General features: G+C 45.2%; 1 protein-coding gene across 2 annotated transcripts in view; it reads left to right on the top strand.

Moving 5' to 3' along the window:
• Positions 1 to 366: 366 nt before the first annotated feature.
• Positions 367 to 20,209, top strand: part of ZNF407 (zinc finger protein 407) — a 349,248-nt gene continuing 329,405 nt past the window's right edge. The window contains exon 1 of one of the 2 annotated variants that reach the window (XM_074899312.1): positions 367 to 432. The gene's annotated coding sequence lies outside the window, so the exon portion shown is untranslated. Of the gene's footprint in view, positions 433 to 935; positions 1,492 to 20,209 lie in introns of those variants that run through there. The other variant, XM_074899311.1, reaches the window with a different exon arrangement.

A 20,209-nucleotide genomic window follows, 5' to 3' on the forward strand; every position in this document is an offset into this window, starting at 1 on the left:
GCACCCAGGCCCTCAGCCAGGAGGGTCAGCGCGAACCCCTCGGGGCAGCCTGCCTCCCGGGCCCTTCCCGCCGAGGGAACCGGGCGAGACCGGGGAGCAGCGGCAGGCCGGTGCGCCCCAAGGGCGCCAGTGTTGCCGCCGCCGCCAGGCCCGGGCAGGGGAAGATGGCGGCGCGCGCCCGCCTGCCCCCGCCGCGCGGCGGCCACTGGGCGCAGCCCCTCGCGCCCACGGCGGCACGCGGGGCCGGGCGCGCGAGCTGCGGCCCAAAGGCTCCCGCCCCGGCGCCGCGTCACGTGAGCCGGCCCCGCCCGCCCGCTTCCCTCCCTCCCTCCCTCCCTCCCCGCGCCGGGCGTGACGCAAAACGGCGAATCTACGGCGCGCCACTTGTGACCAAGATCATCACAAGCGGAGGCGGACGGCTCCCCCCGCGCGGTAAGCGCTGCCGGACGGGACGCGGCTGCTTCGCCCCCACTCGGCGGCGCGGGGTGGGCCGCCGCTTGGGACCCTCGCGGGGGAGGCTCATGGGGCCGCGGGGCCGCGGTTGACGGGCAGTCGGCCCGGCGTCTCCCCTCGGGCTTTTTGGGCCTCTGCGCTACCGTCGTTTTTTTTTTTGGTGCTGGTGGGCGGGCGGCCAGCGGCGCTGTGCCGAGCCAATCCCGTCCCTCGTCCCTCCCCCGCTGCCCGCCGAGTGGCCGGAGCGCCGAGGGCGGGAAGAACGCCCCGCGCGCCCATTGGCTGCCTCGGCCGGCCCGGGCCGCGGCTCTTCCCTTCCCCGTGCCGCGGGCGGCCGGCGGGGGGGAGCGGGGAGCGGCGGGACGGGCGGGGGCAGCCGGGCGCGGCGGGGGCGCGCGGGCTGGGCCGCGGCGGGCGGGGGCGCGCGCCCCGCCCGGCCGCCTTCACGGCTCCGGCTGGCGCGTGCTGCGGGGCCGCCGCGCGCCCCTCCTAGCCGGGCCTACGAGCGCCGCTGCGCATGCGCGGGCCGTGAGGCCGGGCGGGGCTGTGGCTGCCCGCACCCCCCCCTCACCGGGCGGGGCAGTGAGGGGACACCGGCGGCGGGGGGAGAGGGTCCTGGCCTCCTCAGCTGGCGCCCCGCCGGGGGCGGTACCAGGCAGCGCCCCTCAGCCGCTGCGCGGCGGCGGTTGCGCGTGTGCGTAACCGCCGTCGGCGCGGCGCCCGCGCAGGCGCGGCGCAGCGGGGGCGAGGTGGGGCGGGGGGCGGCCTCTGCGCCCCCGGCCGGGAGCTGCGGCGGGCGGTGCCGCCGGGTTCCGGGGCCATCCCTCGCCGCGGCCTTGGTGCGGTCTGGACCCGCGCAGGCAGGGAGACGTGGCTTCTGGCGTGGTTCACTCTAGCTTGAGTGCTTTTTGCTGTTCAAACCGAACTTTTTCTTCCTTTCCCCTGCTTTGCTGAAGGTCATTGTAGCGTAAGTGTGGATGAGCTTGAGAAGTTGTGCGGTTGGCAGGGAGTGACAGCGCACGTGACTGCAGGAGCTTTGTAAGCAGTTCTCAGAAGTGTTAAAAAACCACTTATAGCCGTGTTCCCTTTACTCTGCGTACATCACTCAGCAGTCTCCGAGTCACGATCACCTTCTGCACTTTCACGACCTTGCGTTTTTCAGCGTGGTTTTTTTGTCATCTCTAGGGAGTTCGTGGACTTTGAGGGGACCTGTCAGATTGCTCTAAGAAAAGCGGGTTCCAGTAAATAGTGTAGCAGTTTTCAAATACACTTCTAAAGAGGTACACGTCTCCAGTGGAAAAGATCGTTAGACCCAAACTAACTGTTTTAGGTGGCCTTTGAGGGACAGGTTATCATTTTGTTTAATTTGACTTGTTAGGTCAGGTTTCCTGTTGCTCCTTCAAAGAATTAATCTGGCCTGTAAACCGCAATGTTCTTCTTAAATGTAGTGTTTGTTAAGAAGAAAGAAAAGGGAAAAGCATTTAGTTTGTGATCCGTATGCTGTAGCTGGTGGTGATCTCAGAATTCGCGTAGTTAGAGTTTTAATTCTTGTTTTCATGTACCCTCTTTGTGTAGTCATGATGCATTGGGTTTGTCATGTATTCAGGTTCATCTTATATCATACTCAGCATGATGGTAACATCTAGGGAGTAGTAAATAATGGGAATCCAAAAGCAATCCAAAAGGGTAATAGTGGCAAGAATGATTTGCTGATGGTGCAAAACAGTAATAGACTAACATATAATTTAAACTTTGGATGTAATTTGCTGTGATTCTTACCTTAATAATCTAAAGGTGTGGCCTATGAAGACCGTAAATTTTCTTTTTCCTTTCCTATATCAGAACATGAGTAATCAAAATGTTTTCATGAGGCTGGAGCTTTGGATATTGGGATCTATATTTTTCCCAGGTCACACCTCTTCATGAAAGATGAAGACAATTACAGGCTTCAGTTTGGTCTCTCCTGCAATCTCCTAGACTATTCACAGCAAGTTACATTCATCACAGAAGTAACATTACAGTCATTCCACCCTTATTTCATAAATTATTTCAGCATGGACATATAATCAGATTGTAGCTTTTATATATAAAATATGGAGCCTGGCAGTAATTGCATAATCCATACATTTTAAAAAAAGTCAAATGCACTGATGTGACAGCATGATGATGGACTGTGACTTTTTCAGTATGTTCAAACATGTCAGTTTTATTAGCATTTTGGGAAATGTAATTCAAACGACCTGAGTTAAAGCCTTTACTATCATTCTTGTGTAGGAACTGTTGTATAGTAACAACATCAAAGATTTTGAATTTATTTACATGAAAGTTTTCTTTGTTAGACATTTTTTTTTAAAACTTGAGCTGTGTTGTCTCCTTTTATAGAAAAACATTACTTGGAAAAAGAATGTGTGTAAAGCAGATGTCAGTCACAATTCTCTATTAAAACCAATCTTTTGTAATGAAGAACAGCATTTTTGTGTTAGTGTGCACAACATTGAGCAAAACATCCCTCTGCTTTGCCTAATTTTTTAAAATCTTTTGAAATTATACAGACTTGTGGTTTTGTGCATGAGCTAAAATTTACAGAGAGACTGGCATATGAAATGTGGTTGAACTGGAATTGTTGAGCAGCTCCTACATTTGAATTTCCTAAGATGGTTTAGAATTTAAATATGCTCTTTCTTGGGGAAACGAAAAAGCTGCATTGGATGGATGATCCCATTGCTCAAATAAAAACATTGGTTTAAGATACGTTTGGCCTAGTCATTCATGGATTCATAATTAATGCCACACTATTATGGTGCATGTTAGAATTACTGTGTTCACTTTCTAGATTGCGCATCCTGGAGTATAGGTTATTCTTTTGAAAGCTCATCACCAAATGGGGCTTGGGGGGGAAGATGGGATGATGTGATTCAACAGATATAGTGACTGCTATTCTTTCAGTGACTTTTTCTTTTTTACGAGGGTTGTGGTGGTGGGGAAGAAGAGCTGCTCCGTTGTTCACAGAGTGAGCCACGAGGCGTAGTGGTCTCTGTTCTCTGGTTTGTATTATAGAAGGAGTCCAGCAGAAACGGTACTTTCATTTTAACAGATTAATAGTCAGCAGCTGGTTAGCAGAGCACTCCTGGTTATTCTTCTACCCCAGAAAGGTATCGTTTTGTGTCAGCCTTGCTAGCTCGGGGTAGTACAGCTGCCCAGCGCTGCCGCTGCTGCCTGAGGTGCGGCTGCATATGGTGCCTGGCCTTCAGCTGCACAGGCATGGGAGTACTGCTCCCCCAGGAAACAGCTTGAGTAGAAGGAGCAAAACAAACGGCAATGGTTCTTGGTGGACACAAATCTGTGTAGGAAATGAGCAGTATGCCTGCCTCCCTGGTTATGGTTAGTGCTAATAAGAGGCATGGAATTAACTGTGGATCTCTTGGAGGGAATGAGTTGGGAGTAGGGCTGCATGGGAGGTGGCATTGCAAACCACTTAAGCGTTGCCTGGCTCAGGGTGTCAAAATTCACTTGAGGTCTCTCTGATGACGTCTGAGTGGTTTAATCTTTGGTCTCTCTGCCTTTACAGTGGACATTCTTATGGCATTACACAAAAGTATATGAAAGTTTAAATGGAATACACGTATGCCTACTTTCCTTCTAAATTGGGTGCTTTTTAAATTTTTGTCATTTCGGACTGTGCTAATACATAAACTCAAAGTGTGTATTAGCCTGTGTGTATAAAGCCAGTGAAGAAGCAAAAACTGTAAGGAGGTGGTTCTTGTAATCTCTTAATTTCTCACCTGCAGAAATTCCAAAGGCGTCTTTTGCTTCGCAGAAAGAAGTTGTATGTTTAAAATGGGGGAACTATACCAGCCTTGCTGCTCTGCAACTATGAATTCTGGTGATCGTATTTCTGCCTTCTGCTGGTGAAGGGGTCTGTAGTTAACAGAAGAGTCTATAGCCCATTTTAGGTGTTCATGTTAGTGCACATGGAAGTTTTCTTATTTTACTTAATTTCAGTTCTTCAGCGTGTGAAGGTGAGAGAAGATTGTGTTCCAAACATATAAAACAGCAGCAATCTGTAGCTTTAGAGCAGAAGGAAGTCCAGTTACCTTCTTTCCTCAATATGAAAAGGAAAATTACAGTAAGTGCAGGGCAATTCACATGCTTTTATACAAAGAAATAACCCAAGTGCCATTTAGAAACAGGAGTAATGATGTTCCAAAAGTAAAATGCTTGTTTACATGACTCACGACTGCTTTCCCATCCTGCATTAGCAGAGTTGTTGATTGCTGATTTTTTGCTTTGTTTTGTTTTGGTTGGTTTGTTTAACAGCAGGCTGACCTTTTTTCTGAGCATCTGGCCTACTACTGAACTACTGTCTGTAGCAGTATGGGTTATATTTAACTGGGCTGGGAGGCTGTGAATGTTCTTAGTTTCCTTTGGTCTTCAGTAGTAAAGGCATAAATTTTATTTGCCTCTGCCCTTCCAAGTCTAAAAATACAAGCTGTTACATGTGTGTGTGGCATACATAATGGTCGAGGAGGAGGCATGCAGAGTAGTTAGGGTAGGCATTATTTCAGTGTATACATCTAGGTGTATAATCTCTATAGATTACTGTTCTGCTACAAACATATATATAGATGCTTTCCTGTATGGTATTTCTTTGTCTCATTGTAGTTAAAAAGAAAGTTTCATGCTGTCCTTAGCCCCATCTTTGGTATTTCAGAAGTTTCTTAAAATACAGATAAAAAGATTTAAAAAATACATACAACTATTAAAATTTGCTGCAATTATGAGGTGTAGCAAAACTCATTGAATAATAATACTGAGTCATATATTTATATAGAGATCGTTGTTTTATGTGATATTTTAATTATGAAATCCATACAGTTACGTAGTATACAAATATTTCTGTAGGAAACATTCCATCAAGAGCTTTGAAGAGTGTGGAGGTCCTGACAAAAATTCTAATTTAAGCAAACACACAAACAAACTGTTCTATTGCTATTTGGATGGCCTATGGCCTTAAGAGCTCCGGTGTGGCTTTATACTTCTGTGCATGTGAGTTCTCTCTTAAGGCAGGTTTTCAAGCTTGGTCTTGCTCTGGAAGAGCCTGTGGCCTGCACCCATTTCCATTCAGTGGCTTAGTGTTTGGGTTTGTTTGCTTTTGATAAGTCAGTAGAACATGTTTGCTATAAACATTTGCTATAAATGTTTGAGATAGTCCACTCAGAGTTGGTTTTAAGACACGCCTTAGCAGAAGGAGGCTTGCTTACTTTACCTGTACCAGTGGTATGTTGCATGTTGCCACCACCCACTTCCGTTCTCAAGGGAAAAGCGTGAACAGGGGTGACCTAGTGGGCTTGGCTCACATGAGGAAGCACAAGACTTGCTGCTCATGTGCTGCCGGGGGGCTTCAGTTCCTCTGGAAAGCACCGTGCTGGCTGTAAGGTGTGAGTGCTGCAGTTAAGTCACATGCCTGAAGTATGCCCAGAGCCTGCTGGAAGTTTCCTGCTTGTGTTCTGCACCCATGTAGGAAGTTCTGCATGGCCAAAAAACCTCAGACTTCCTGATGCGTGGGGTGTGGGCACTAAGCTCAAGGCTTCTGAGGAGCATGCCTTGATGTTCATGTGATGCCCAGTGTACATGCCCATATTTATCCAGCTAAGAACCATGGTGTAGAAGTATGGCACTTTTGCATTTTTGCAGTCCCATGTGGTCTGTTAACAAGGAGAAAGAAATGCCTGTTACGTGCTTGTCTTCTGTCGAACGTTTAAGTGAAATCTTACGTTATGTTTCAGTTGGATTGTTCCAAGTACTTGGGAGAAGGATAGGAAACTCTAGAAATTCAGTAAAGGCCACATGTTGTGTTCTCCTAGATCCTTGCTCTGTAACATGGATGTATTGACATTGGATTTGGGACACTGGGTATGCAGCAAGGACAGCAGTTTTCCTGGTATTTTGTTTTCTGTTTGATGTGATACTTTTGTCTTCTTCACTTTCTGTTTTCAGTGCCAGTGAAGGCTGTTTCTTTCCATGCTCCCCATGGGAGGCAAACCTAGATTTATCTTACTCTTTAAAGGGAAAGGGGTTCTTGCCTTATGTCGTATAAATTGTTGATAGGATATACATTTCTGAAAAGTCAAAATGGAAAAATAAAAAATCTAAAAGCATCTATAAGCTGCAGTTTGTTTGTTTATTTTGGCAGCTCCAGAATAAAGTACGATGAATACTAAAGATTACTAGTTTAGCATGTGTATCCTTTAATGGGCACAGCCTGATTGTTGTAAGTCAAAGCTATTTTTTTTTTGGATTGGATCCAGTGCTAGCATAATATCAAAGATACAGTATATAAAAATGTTTTCTGGATGTTGCTTTCAAAATCTGCCAACTTATTTTCTATTGTTTTGAATTTTATTGGTACAACAATGGACTGATTTGAATTGCATTTGGGTTTTTTCCTCCTGTTGTTCACATTTTCATTTTAAATTATTTACAAGTCTGAGGCTTGGAGATGAGAGCCTAATGAATGCTTTTAAAAATAAAGCCTTCTTCTTTAGGCATGTTATGCTTCATGTTTTGAATTTATAACTCAAACCTTAATGAATAGTTTCCTAGTTACTCTCATTATAGAATTTATGAGCTGTCCTATTTACAGTTTTTACCTATATAATGGAAGGATAATTCCTGTTTACCTTAAACAAACTGATCTTGTTAACAAGCTTAAACTGCTAATTAGGGGTAATACAACAATAAATACTATCTCAAAGCTTTTAACAATATGAAGATGCAATATTTAGGTTTTGGGTCTTTTCCTGGTTCATTCCATGTAAAAAATCAGAATGTTGTGGTTTTTGATATCTCATATACATATCAGGTTAATAGTAAGTATTTTAGGGAAAAACAGTGGCCTGTTGGTTCTTACAGGAATCAGGTTCACTTCTGTCCTGCATTTAGGGTGATACGTTGGTGCCCACATACTATGATGTTGCTGTAGGCCTCATTGTTCAAGGCTTCGGACAGATGGCAGACAAGTGAAAGAACCCTGATGACTTCATGTAAATGTGTATGTGGTGTTTTGTTAACAGTTAAGTTATTCTGCTGAAAAAAATAGTAGGACTAGCAGTAGTTGCTTTGTTTTGAGTGTACATTAATGTAATTTAATCAGGAAGGAAAGAAAACCTGGGACTAGAATTTGATGTCATTTACCTGACTATAAATCGGAATATCTCCATTTAGTTTAACAGAATTTTTTCAATTTGAGTCAAAATGATCAAAATCAGAACCTGACACATGCTCTCCATCTCATAATTCGTGCATAGAAAACCAAAGGAATAAAATTGGATTATTGTTTTTGACCAACTTTTACCCCAAAGAGCAGAGGTTGGGTTTTGAGCAGAGGTTTTGTATCATAATACAGTGTTGTTGGTATCAGGAACTTTGCAGACATGTTGTATGAAAAAGCTTTTTTTTTAGTTGTTTCTGATTAGATTTTAATTGCCAAAGGTACAGGCTTGTCAATTTGAGAGCCATTCTACATCTAAATCGCTTGAAAATTCTTGACAAGTATTTCTTTAACTTATTTGTGCCTCTGATTATATCTGCAGAGAGTTGTACTAGGCTTTGTTCCCTAATTTTCTTTGTATCACTCAAGGAGTTTGTAATAGGGATGGTAACCTGAGGAAGGAAGGAGAGGAAGAGTCTGAAGAGAAAGTTGAAGTAGGTTTGATGTTGGAGGTGTCCCTTCTGCTGCTCAAAGCAGATGAGACATAAGGAGCTCCTTCTCTCAAAATGCAAGAATCCTTCTTGGGCACAAGGTTATTAGCTACAAGAGACAGTTGTTCGGAGAAGACAAGTTAAATCCTGACAATATGTTTTGCTAGCTCTGTTTAGGCTAGCTACTCTGTTTCTATTTCCAGATAAAAAATATACTGAGCTTTGCAGGTGGAGGTTGACTTGCAGGAATACCTTCTCTTTCTCTTCATTCATATCATCATGATTTCACAGAATCACAGAATCATCTAGGTTGGAAAAGACCTTGAAGATCATCCAGTCCAACCATTAACCTAACACTGACAGATCCCAACCATATCCCTCAATGCTATGTCAACACAACTCTTAAAACACCTCCAGGGATGGGAACTCCACCACCTCCCTGAGCAGCACATTCCAATGCCTAACAACCTGTTCTGGAAAGAAATGCTTCCTAATATCTAGTCTAAACCTTCCCTGGCTCAATTTGAGGCCATTACCTCTTATTGCTTATTACTTGGTTAAAGAGACTCACCCCCAGCTCTCTGCAACCTCCTCTCAGGTAGCTGTAGAGGGCGATGAGGTCTCCCCTCAGCCTCCTCTTCTCCAGACTAAACACCCCCAGTTCCCTCAGCCGCTCCTCCTACGACCTGTGCTCCAGACCCTGCACCAGCTTCGTTGCCCTTCTCTGGACACGCTCGAGTCATTCAATGTCCTTTTTGTAGTGAGGGGCCCAAAACCGAACACAGGAATCGAGGTGCGGCCTCACCAGTGCCGAGTACAGGGGTCAGATCCCTTCCCTGTCCCTGCTGGCCACGCTATTGCTGACACAAGCCAGGATGCCATTGGCCTTCTTGGCCACCTGGGCACACTGCTGGCTCCTGTTCAGCCGGCTGTCAATCAACAGCCCCAGGTCCCCCTCTGACTGGCAGCTCTCCAGCCACTCCTCCCCAAGCCTGTTGCGCTGCTGGGGGTTGTTGTGGCCCAAGGGCAGCCCCCGGCATTTGGCCTCATTGAAACTCCTCCAGTTGGCCTCAGCCCATGGCTCCAGCCTGTCCAGGTCTCTCTGCAGAGCCTCCCTACCCTCGAGCAGATCAACACTCCCACCCAACCTGGTGTCATCTGCAAACTGACTGAGGGTGCACTCGATCCCCTCATCTAGATCATCAATAAAGATGTTAAACAGGAGTGGCTCCAACACCGAGCCCTGGGGGACACCACTCGTGACCGGCCGCCAACCAGATTTAACTCCGTTCACCACAAGTCTCTGGGCCCGGCCATCCAGACAGTTTTTCACCCAGCGAAGCGTGTGCCCATCCAAGCCGCGAGCAGGCAGTTATGCCAGGAGAATGCTGTGGGAAACGGTGTCATAGGCCTTGCTAAAGTCAAGGTAAACAACATCCACAGCCTTTCCCCCATCCAATAAGCAGGTTGCCCTGTCGTAGAAGGAGATCAGGTTTGTCAGGCAGGACCTGCCTTTCATGAACCCATGCTGACTGGGCCTGAACATCTGGTTGTCCCACATGTGTTGTGTGATGGTACTCAGGATGAGCTGCTCCATCAGCTTCCTGGGCACTGAAGTCAAGCTGACAGGCCTGTAATTTCACGGATCACCCTTCCAACTCTTCTTATAGATGGGCGTCACATTGGCCAATTTCCAGTCTCTTGTGACCTACCCGGTAAGCCAGTACTGCTGGTCAGTGATGGAAAGCAGCTTAGCGAGCACCCCAGCCAGCTCCTTCAGCACCCTCGGGTGTATCCCATCTGGTCCCATAGACTTGTGTGTGTCTGTGTGATGCAGCAGGTCACTGACTGTCTCCTGGATTGCACGGGGGGGTTGTTCTCCCAGTCTCTGTCTTCTGGCTGAGGAGTCTGGGTTCCCTCAATACAACTAGTCTTGTTATTAAAGATTGAGGCAAGGTATTAAGCACCTCAGCCTTTTCCTCATCGCTTGTTACCATGTTTCCTTCTGTGTCTAGCAGGGGATGGAGGCTCTCCCTGGTCTTTCTTTCACTGTTGACACAGAAACATTTAAGATGTTGCTGGTATCAGTAAAGTGTATGTTGAAGTACAGTGTTGAATAAACTTTTTGTTTTGTCAGAGAATGGGTACCTCTATTTGTATGCAAATGGTATATACCATATGAGGGCACAGACTTATGAGGAGGCAGCACACAGGCAGAGGTTACACCAACTACTATAGATGGAGAAGTAGGCAGGCTTTCAGGCACACAAGCCCATCTTCAAACCTGCTACTGATACCAAGATAATTATAATATACTTGAAATGAAAACAAAGTTAATCTCAGAAGTTTATACTTAAATGTTATATGGAAGTGCAGGAATGTAAGGAGTGTTTCTTTTTATGGGGTCAAATAATATACATTTGTTATAAGTATTCAAATGTCATTATACTTCTAATTACAGAATTTTGAGTGGTATCTGACAATGCTGAGAAAACTTCAACTGATGTCACTGTGGTCATGGTTTCAGTTTGGTTTTATTTTTTAATTATTTTTCATCCTTGTAAGTTACGTTTCTAAGATCAATGATATCTGTTTTGGGAGAGGATGAATACTTCACATAATCTTTAAATTTTGTTAGAATAAACCACCTAGAAAGCACAGGAAAAAAAAGAATGGTATATTCCCTCAAATAAAATTGCAGTACGAATTTTACTTTATAAAAGAAGATGTTCATAGTGCTGGAATTGTCTAAACCATCAGAATTGCCAAGCATAAATAATTACATAATTTCACACTTTGCAGTGAAGTCAGACCCTGATTAAGAAGTTGACAGCCTAAGGGAGTCCGCTCTTTGACAGTGATGTCTGTATTCCCTAAATTTGTCGAGACAGCATCTAGGAAAACAAACTGAGTTTAAACCCTTTGCTTGGAGTGAGAACCCTTATTGACAAAGGGAGAATATTCTTTAAAAAGTTTTTGTACTTTAAATGCACAGATACTTAAGCTTTTCTCCTTTCAGCTAGTATAGATTTTGCTGATACTAAGTCTTCGCACTGTCTTGGCCCTCACTGTCTTTCAGTATGTTTGATATTCATATTTCTTTTTTATTCCTTCTTCCTTGCTGTGCTTTTTTTCTTCCTTTTCTTAAACAAATAGATAATATGGTGATACAAAGTCTAATAGGAAAAAGGCATTGTTTAACTCAGTTGGGGTACTACTAATCCAGTCACCAAATGTAACCATAACACAGCATGCACTTTAATTATTAAATATAATGGAAACTTTGCATTTTAAATCTAGAGCTATAAACCACTTGTTTGAAAGTGCACAGTTCAGCACTATGATTTTAGCATGTAGTGAATTACAGGGCAGTATTCTTTGATCAGTTATTACAAGTTGAAGATTAGTAGCGTTCAGTGCTTGTGTTAATTTTGAGAATACATATAGGAGTCACTGCAGGTCAAACTGAAGCTCAGTTGTGTATGTTTTCAATGATTTAGTGAGTTGGCTGGATAAAGCAATGTATAGATAATACAGTCACGTCAGTCATTCCAAATAGGGGTAATTTAAAGGCACATTTTCAGAACTAGTACTGCCCCAAATTCCAGTACTTAAAAAAATATGCTTTATTATTAAATGCCATATTGTTGAGGTTTTGCTTTTAGATATTTATTTGAATAGTTCTACGAAGTGTTCCTAATGCTCTTTCAATGTCCTTCCACTAAGTAACAGCTGGCAGGTAGAACAACTAGTAAATGTTTGTTCATGTTTGTTCAATACGTGGTTTTGTAATGAATACATTTTAACCATAAATTCTAATAAATAGAATTAATTCAGATAGAAATAATCTTATTGTCTATATGCTTTCTAACATAAAAAATAAAAATACTCTTAGAGTGAATGTGGATTTTACTGAATCATCACGAAGACTCTACTAAGCCCTGCATGAGGGGTGCAGGCTTGAAGCTCTGCTCTGTTTTTAGAACTAGGGGACATCATGTTATCGAGTAGCTGTGGTAGGTTTAGAGGAGGAGGCTTTGCTTAGGTGTCTTCTTCAGGATGCTGGGACAGCTGGCATGCCATAGGTGCAAGAGCAAGGCTTCTCAGATTTGTGAGAGGTTAATGGTATGGTATTTGTTCTGCAGAGTCAGTATCTTCTTTCTTATGTCCAGGCTGCTAAACGTGGCAGTTCTCCTTTTCTGGGTTTAGGACTTGTGCTCACTGGCTTTCTCCTCTAGTTGAGAAGGCTCTCCCATGTGGATTGAGTGGGAGCTGTTTTATTTCTCCTCTGTGTATTGTATGTGAGATACCAGTACGTAACTCAGGACTCCAGATCTCACTTTCTGATCAGATATTTTAAAGCTTGTCATTGAGCAGTTCAGTAGTGCCTGACATCCCTGGTAAATACGGTCTTAAGTGATTTTGGAGTGTTGAATTTTGGGAATTGAGTGCAGATTTCTGTTCCATAGGGGCACCTAAACCCTGGGAGCATTCTTGTTGCCTGGTTCAGCCTTCCCTTTTCCTTCAACTTTTTTCCTGTTGATGATCTGGGATAAATTCCATAAAACTGGTCTGGTGGTTTAGGCCCAGTCGACTGCAAAGCACCACATGGCTGCTCGCTCACTGCTGCCCATCTGCCCCTGTTGGGATGGGGAGGAGAATCGGAAGAAAAAAGGTAAAATCTGGTGGGCTGAGGTAAGGACAGTTTAATAGAACAACACAGGAAGAGGAAAAAAAAAACCAGTAACAATGCTAATAAAAGAATATACAAAGTGAGTGATGCACAATGCAGTTGCTCACTACCCAGAACCTCGCAATCAGCCCCTTTCCAAGCAGAGATCTGTCCTGGCTGTGCCCCCTTCCAGCTTCTTGTGAAAATTAACTCTATCCCAGCTGAACCCAGGACATTATCCACCCCTTATTCTGCATTGTCTACATCATGCCCAGATCCTAGACTTCCCAGTGAATCGCCACCACTTTCCCTGTCTTTGATAGATATAGATTTGTATATACACAGATACCACTCCCTTAGTCTGTGGGTCATCCCTCTGATGTGTCCATTGAGTTCATCTAATCCCTGACTTTGGGGCTCCATCTGTCATACCAGTCTTTCAGGGCAGGAGAGATGGTGTGTGATGTTGGATTGGTGCATGCTGCATCTGGAGCTTGTGGGTGGGGTGTTTGGTGTGGCCCATGCCCACGATCTGTGGGTTGGAAATGTTGATCTTGCGGAAGTTGCTGGGCATCAGCTGCTGAAGTCAGTTCAAATTCCATCACCGCTGAACTTTGCTTGATTTCATCAAAGTCCATCCTTCATCGATTTGGGTGATTCTCACTGTAATGCCATTGATAACGGCACACAGCAACTGTAGTGGTGATGACATACAGTGGCAGGGCAATTTTGCAATTAACATCATACAGTTTAATTCACTGGCTATTTTCATCCAAAATCAAATCCCTTTGAGGTACATATTGAACTTCCTTGTCTGTACATATCAAACTTCCCCATCCTCCCACATCACCCACCAAGTACGCTCAGGTCCTTGAGCCAAAACAATCCTATGGACGAGTTTGCCTTTGCCTGAGGCAAGAATAACCGAGACTGTCTCCCCAGCATATTCTTCATGTGCACTGTGGGAACTTTATCCCCTTCTACAGTGCCTGGGAAGTTTTGATTGGGCAGGGCCAGCTCAATTGGTAGATCCTCTAGTGTTAACTAACCAGGTGGCTTTTGCTGAATGTGTATCCCAGTGTTTGGAGGTCCCACCCCCGTTGCTCTCGGTGTAGTTTTTAGCAGTCCATTGTATCATTCAGTTTTCCCAGAGGCTGGTGCATGATGGGGGATGTGATATACCCGCTCAGTGCCGTGCCCTTTGGCCCAGGTGTTATGAGGTTGTTTCAGAAATGAGTACTGTTATCTCAGTTCTTTCTAGGGTGCCATGTCACCATAAGACTTGTCTTTCAAGTCCTGGGCAGTGGCATGGGGCACCGGGTATGTCTCCACCCATCTAGTGGTTGCTTCCACCATTGTAAGCACATGGCGTTTGCCTTGGCGGGTTTGTGGGAGTGTGATATAGTCAAGCTGCCAGGCCTCCCCATATTTATATTTCAGCCATTGTCCTCCAGACCAAAGAGACTTTAGCTGCTTGGCTTGCTTGGTTCCCGCACAGGTTTCGCATTCATGGACAACCTGTGCAATAGTGTCCATGGTCAAGTCCACCCCTTGATCCCGAGATATGTTGCATCTCTTTCTTGAAGGTCTGAGGTGTCATGGGCCCATTGAGCTGTAAATAATTCACTGTTATGTTGCCAGTCCAAATCCACCTGAGCTACTTCAATCTTAGCAGCCTAATCCACCTGCTGATTGTTTTGATATGCTTCGGTGGCCCAGCTCTTGGGTATATGGCCGTCTACATGATGTACTCTTAAAACCAGGTTCCCTGGCTGAACAGTAATATCTTGTCATAATTCAGCAGCCCAGATGGATTTGCCTCTGTGCTGCCAGTTGCTCTGCTTCCATTGCTGCAGCCACCCCCACAGGGCATTTGCCCCTGTCCACGGGTCAGTATAGAGACAGAGCATTGGCCATTTTCATCAGTCAGCGATGTCTAAAGCCTGCTGGATGGCTTTCACTTCTGCAAATTGGCTGGATTCACCTTCTTCAGTGGTTTCTGTGACTTGTCATGTAGGATTCCATACAGCAGCCTTCCACCTCTGATGCTTTCCTACAGTGCAACAGGACCCATCAGTGAACAAGTCATATTGTTTTCATTATCTGGCAGTTTATTATACAATGGAGCCTCTTCAGCACGTGTCACCTCCTTCTCTGGTGATATTCCAAAATCTTTGCCTTCTGGCCAGTCCATGATCACTTCCAGAATTCCTGCACAACTGGGGTTTCCTATTCAAGCTCACTGTGTGGTCAGTGCGACCCATTTACTCCATGTGGCATCAGCTGCATGATGTGTACAGGAGACCCTCCCTTTGATCATCCATCCCAGCATCTGCAGTCAGGGTGCCAGGAGGAGCTGTGCTTCAATACCAACCACTTCCGAAGCAGCTCAAACCCCTTCGTATGCTGCCAAGATCTCCTTTTCAGTTGGAATGTAGCAGTCCTTGATTCCTCTGTATCCCCAACTCCAAAACCCTGAGGGTCAGACTTGGGTCTCCCCTGGTGCTTTCTACTAGAGACTCCAAGTAGGGCCATTCTCCCTGACTGCAGTGTGGAGCATATTTTTTACATCTTGTCCTGCCTGGACTGGCCCAAAGGCTACAGCATGAACAGTCTCCCATTTAATTTGTTCAAAGGCTTGTTGTTCCTCAGGGCCCCATGTGAAATAATTTTTTTTCTGAGTCACTTCATAGAGAGGACTTAAAATCAGACTGCAGTTTGGGATATGCATTCTCCAAAAACCCACAGACATAGGAAAGATTGTATTTCCTTTTTGCTAGCTGGTGGAGACATAGCTGCTGTCTTTTTGATCACATCCAGTGGAATCTGATGACACCTGTCTTGCCATTTTATTCCTAAAACCTGGATCTCCTGTGAAGGTCCCTTGACTTTATTTTATGTCAAAAACAGCCTTCAGAAGGATTTGAACTATTTTCTTCCCTGTCTCAAAAACTTCTTCTGTTGTGTTGCCCCATATGATAATGTCATCAGTGTATTGCAGGTATTCTGGAGCTTCACCCTGTTCCATTGCAGTCTGGATCAGCCCATGGCAAATGGGAGGGCTGTGTTTCCACCCCGGGGCAACTGGATGCTTCTCCAAGTGAAAGCAAACTGTGGCACTCACTCTGCTGCCAAAGGGATTGAGAAAAATGCATTATAGATATCAGTTGAGGTGTACCACTTGGTTGCCTTTGACTGCAGTTCTTGTTGAAGTTCTAGCATATCTAGTACAGCAGCACTCAGTGGTGATGTGACTTCATTCAGGCCACGGTAGCCTACTGTTGGTCTCCATTCTCCATTAGACTTTCGCATTGGCCGTATGGGACTGTCAAAGGATGAGCGAGTTTTGCTGGTCGCCCCTTGGCTCTCCAGTTGACTAATCAGTTTATGGATGGGAACTGGGGAGACTCAGCTGGTGCGATATTGCTGCTGGTGCGATATTGCTGCTGGTGCACTGTTGTGGTAGTGATTGGCACCCATTGTTCTTCAACCCTCAGCAGCCCCACAACAGAAGGATCCTCTGAGAGACTGGGCAAGGTGGACAACTGTTTAATTTCCTCTGTCTCCAGGGCAGCTATACCAAAGGCCCACCAATACCCTTTTGGGTCCGTGAAATACCCTCTCCTGAGGTGGTCTGTGCCAAGGATGCACGGAGCCTCTGGGCCAGTCACAATGGGGTGCTTTTGCCACTCATTCCCAGTCAGGCTCACTTCTGCCTCCAGTACGGTTATCCCTCTGTCACTCCAGAAATACAGATGGGTTTGTCCCCTTTATAGCTTGATGGCATTAGGGTGCACTGTGCACCAGTGTCCACCAGAGCCTTATACTCCTGTGGGTCTGACGTGCCAGGCCATCGAATCCACACAGTCCAGTAAACCTGGTTGTCCCCTTCCTCCACCTGGCTGGAGGCATGGCCCTTCTAGTCCTGGTCACAGTATTTGTTACTCACTTTTTGTAAACAAGAACTAGAAGTTCCTTCAAAAGGATCAGAAGTGACATCAGCCCTTGTACTTCGTTTGGGGAACTGCCTCCTGGAAACTGGAGTGGCATCTTTACAGGAAGGATCCTTCTTTGTGATAGTTTTTTCTTTCAACTCATGTTCCCTGTTTTCCCAACATCAGTGCAGCCAGGTAGTAATGTGTTCACCTTGATGGCAGCTGAAATCTTTTTGTATATCTCACAGCTCACTCAGGGATAGGGATTGGGTGATTCTATCTTGTTCTGTCTCTTCCTCCTGTTCTTGTGATGATCCTGGTTCACCTTCATCCCTCTCTAAGCGAACTGATTTTTTCTGGTATTTCTTCTTCTGTATAGATGTGACTGGTACTGGCACAGAACAGTTCTCTGGTTCAGCTGCTTTGCCTGTCACTGGGGCTTGAGTAGCCACAGTGGTTGTCATTGGGGTTGGTGTAGCTGGAGTGCTTGTTGGGTCTGTTCTCCCTCCCTTTGCCCTGAAGGTGCTGCATATTATCAAGCAGTGTTCAGTAGATACTGGCCAGGGCCCAGCACAGTGCAATAATTTGTACCTCTTTGGAAAAGTCACAGCATTTTCCTTTCAAATATTCCATCACTTTTTCAGGGTCCCTTACTTGTTCCAAACCACTGGGAGAGAGAATTTCTCTAGATATCTACCCATATTGTCTCACATGCCATACCACCCAGGACTATCCAGCCCTGGGTCATACTGCTGTGTGGCATTCTGAAAAAAATTTTGTGTAACCCTAAACAAGACCTGAGACCCATTCAGGATACATAGCACTAAGAGCATGCTGGCTTGAACATCCCAAGGATGTTCAAAATTCTCAAAACCTGTTGTAATTAGCCTGAAGGAGAAAGTATCCCTCTTCCCCACAGATTGGGTGTGATTGCTAATAAATTCCGAGAGGAAGCGCTCAAGGGACAGGAATGACAACAATGCCTCATACAAATACCAGCTTTACCTCATGACCAGTGATGTAATCATCTCATAAGTCAACATTACCCAGTTCAACAAAACGGTAGTCCTGTTCTCTCCTGTATTGGGTCTGGCTGAACTGGAATCGGTTTTCCCCCATAGCAGCCCTCACGGTGCTGTGGTTTATGCTGGGAGCTGGCAGGGTGTTGATGGCACCCTGGTGTTGTGGCTGCTGCTGAGCAGTGCTTACACAGCACCAAGGCTCTTTCTGATATTTCCCCCAGTGGGACGGGGTGGGCAAGATCTTGGGAGGGGACACAGCCAGGACACTGACCCGAACTGACCAGAGGGATATTCCAGACCATGTGATGTCTGCTCAGTATAAAGCTGGGAGAAAGGAGGAAGGGGGTGGGGTCACCCTTGGTCCTCCGAGGCAACCACTACGCGTATTGGAGCCCTGCTTCCTGAGAAGGCCCGACATCGCCTCTTCATGGGAAGGAGAGAATAAATCTATTTGCTTTTGCTTCCGCACGCGGACTTTTGCTTCGCTTTGCTTATATTAAAACTGCTTTTGTTTCACCCACAAGGGTTAGTTTATCTTCTTTCCCCTCTTTACCCTGTTGAGAAAACAAAGGGAAGGTTGGGGGGGGAAGTGATAGAGCGACTTGGTGGATACCTGGCATTTAGCCAGAGTCAAACCATCACATATCCAGAGAACAGATATCACCAGAGGTGATAAACATCACTACAGGGAATACATAGTGTGTATAAGGATTTACATAACCCCACCACATGAACAAACGAACCAATGTTGTGACCAGCAACTATTTTAATAATACAACAAATACGTATTAACAAATTTGGTTTAACAGGCTCTGGTAAGATTTTTTGCCATTATCTCAACCCTTGGTCCCCACGCTGCATGACAAAAAGGACTGTCATGGTTTAGGCTCAGCCGGCTGCAAAGCACCACAGGGCCACTCACTCACTGCTGACACCCTGCCCACGGTGGGATGGGGGGAAGAATTGAAAGAAAAAAGGTACAACCCCATGGGTTGAGATAAGGACAGCTTAATAGAACAACAGAAGGGAAGAAAATGATAACAATAACAATACAAATAAAAGAATATAGAAAGTGAGTGATGCACAATGCAGTTGTTCACCACCCTGTAACCCAGTCTAGTCCCTTTCCAAGCTGAGATCTGGCCTCCATGCCCAGCCAGCTCCTCCACTTATATATAGAGCATGAGGTCAGCATGGTGTCCCAATATCCCCTTGGCTAGTTCAGGTCACCTGGCCTGGCTGTGCTACCTCCCAGCTTCTTGTGAAAATTAACCCTATCCTAGCCGAACCCAAGACAACTGGTATCTGATTTTACAATTTCAACCTTTGCTGTTGAGTCTGGTCGTTCTAAGGATGTGTTTGTCATAGAGCACCAATGTTCTCATTCTTTCTCTTTTTCCTCACTATTAATCTCTGTTGCAAATCAAATTAGGACATCAAAACAATTATGATACTAATGTCTACTAGATCCTTAAAATTCATACTTTGTAGTGCTTTTTCCTCATGTACCTTTTTTGAATGTGTGGCAGGAGGGTGTGTAGGTATCATCTTTCTACTGTGGTTTTTTTTGCTTGTTTATACATATTTTGGAAATATCTTCTGCTGTCTGTGTGTGCTGGATTAATTTAGTTCAGCAAAGGATCTCCATGTGAAGGCTACTGTTTAACTATGATCACCTGCAAGCCTGAGTCACTGTAGAGAACCAATGAATTTGTAAACATTACTCATATGTGTTGTCCTGGGAATGGGTTGCAAACTATGTACACATGACAAACTATGTACACATTGGCCACATGAACTGTAGTTAAAGAATTGCTAAGAGAGAACCTTTTCTGATGAATAAAGGTAGTTACAGAGTAAATAAAGTCTACATTTGAACCCCTGGCCTTGGTGGTTTCCTCTAAATGAAAGAATTGGGCAGCTGGGGCAGCTGTGAGCATCTCTGGACATCAGGTCTTTGCCAGCTTCCTTTGCAGCCCTGAGGCAGTGACAGCAGGCACCTGCCCAGCATAGCTTGGTTGTTGCTCCTGCCCGCTTGACCAACTCACCAGCTGTGTTGTGAGAACCCAACCAGGGTTTTGCTCCATTTCCACTTCTTTCTATTGCTTTCAGACCGTAAAATGGGGGCTCTGAAAATGAAGGCACATTTTGCTTTTGTCCTTTTTGTTGTGCTCTAAGGGAAAGCTGACAAAAAGCTACTGGTAGTAGGAGATAGCCTAGGTTGTAGCTTACACTTTACAGTCATAGGTTGCTTGTCTCTTGTTGACTTATTTCATGCTTCATTTTAGAATCTACCTTCTTATGTATGAATTGTTGTCCACGATGTATTAAATAAAGCCCTTTTTATGCCCTTTGATCCTTTGGCTTCCATGAATTTCTGATGCTTTTTGGCTGCCTTTTATCCTTCTATTGCAGTTTTCATTTCA

This window comes from Athene noctua, chromosome 2, assembly GCF_965140245.1.
Source record: "Athene noctua chromosome 2, bAthNoc1.hap1.1, whole genome shotgun sequence".
NCBI lineage: Eukaryota > Metazoa > Chordata > Aves > Strigiformes > Strigidae > Athene > Athene noctua.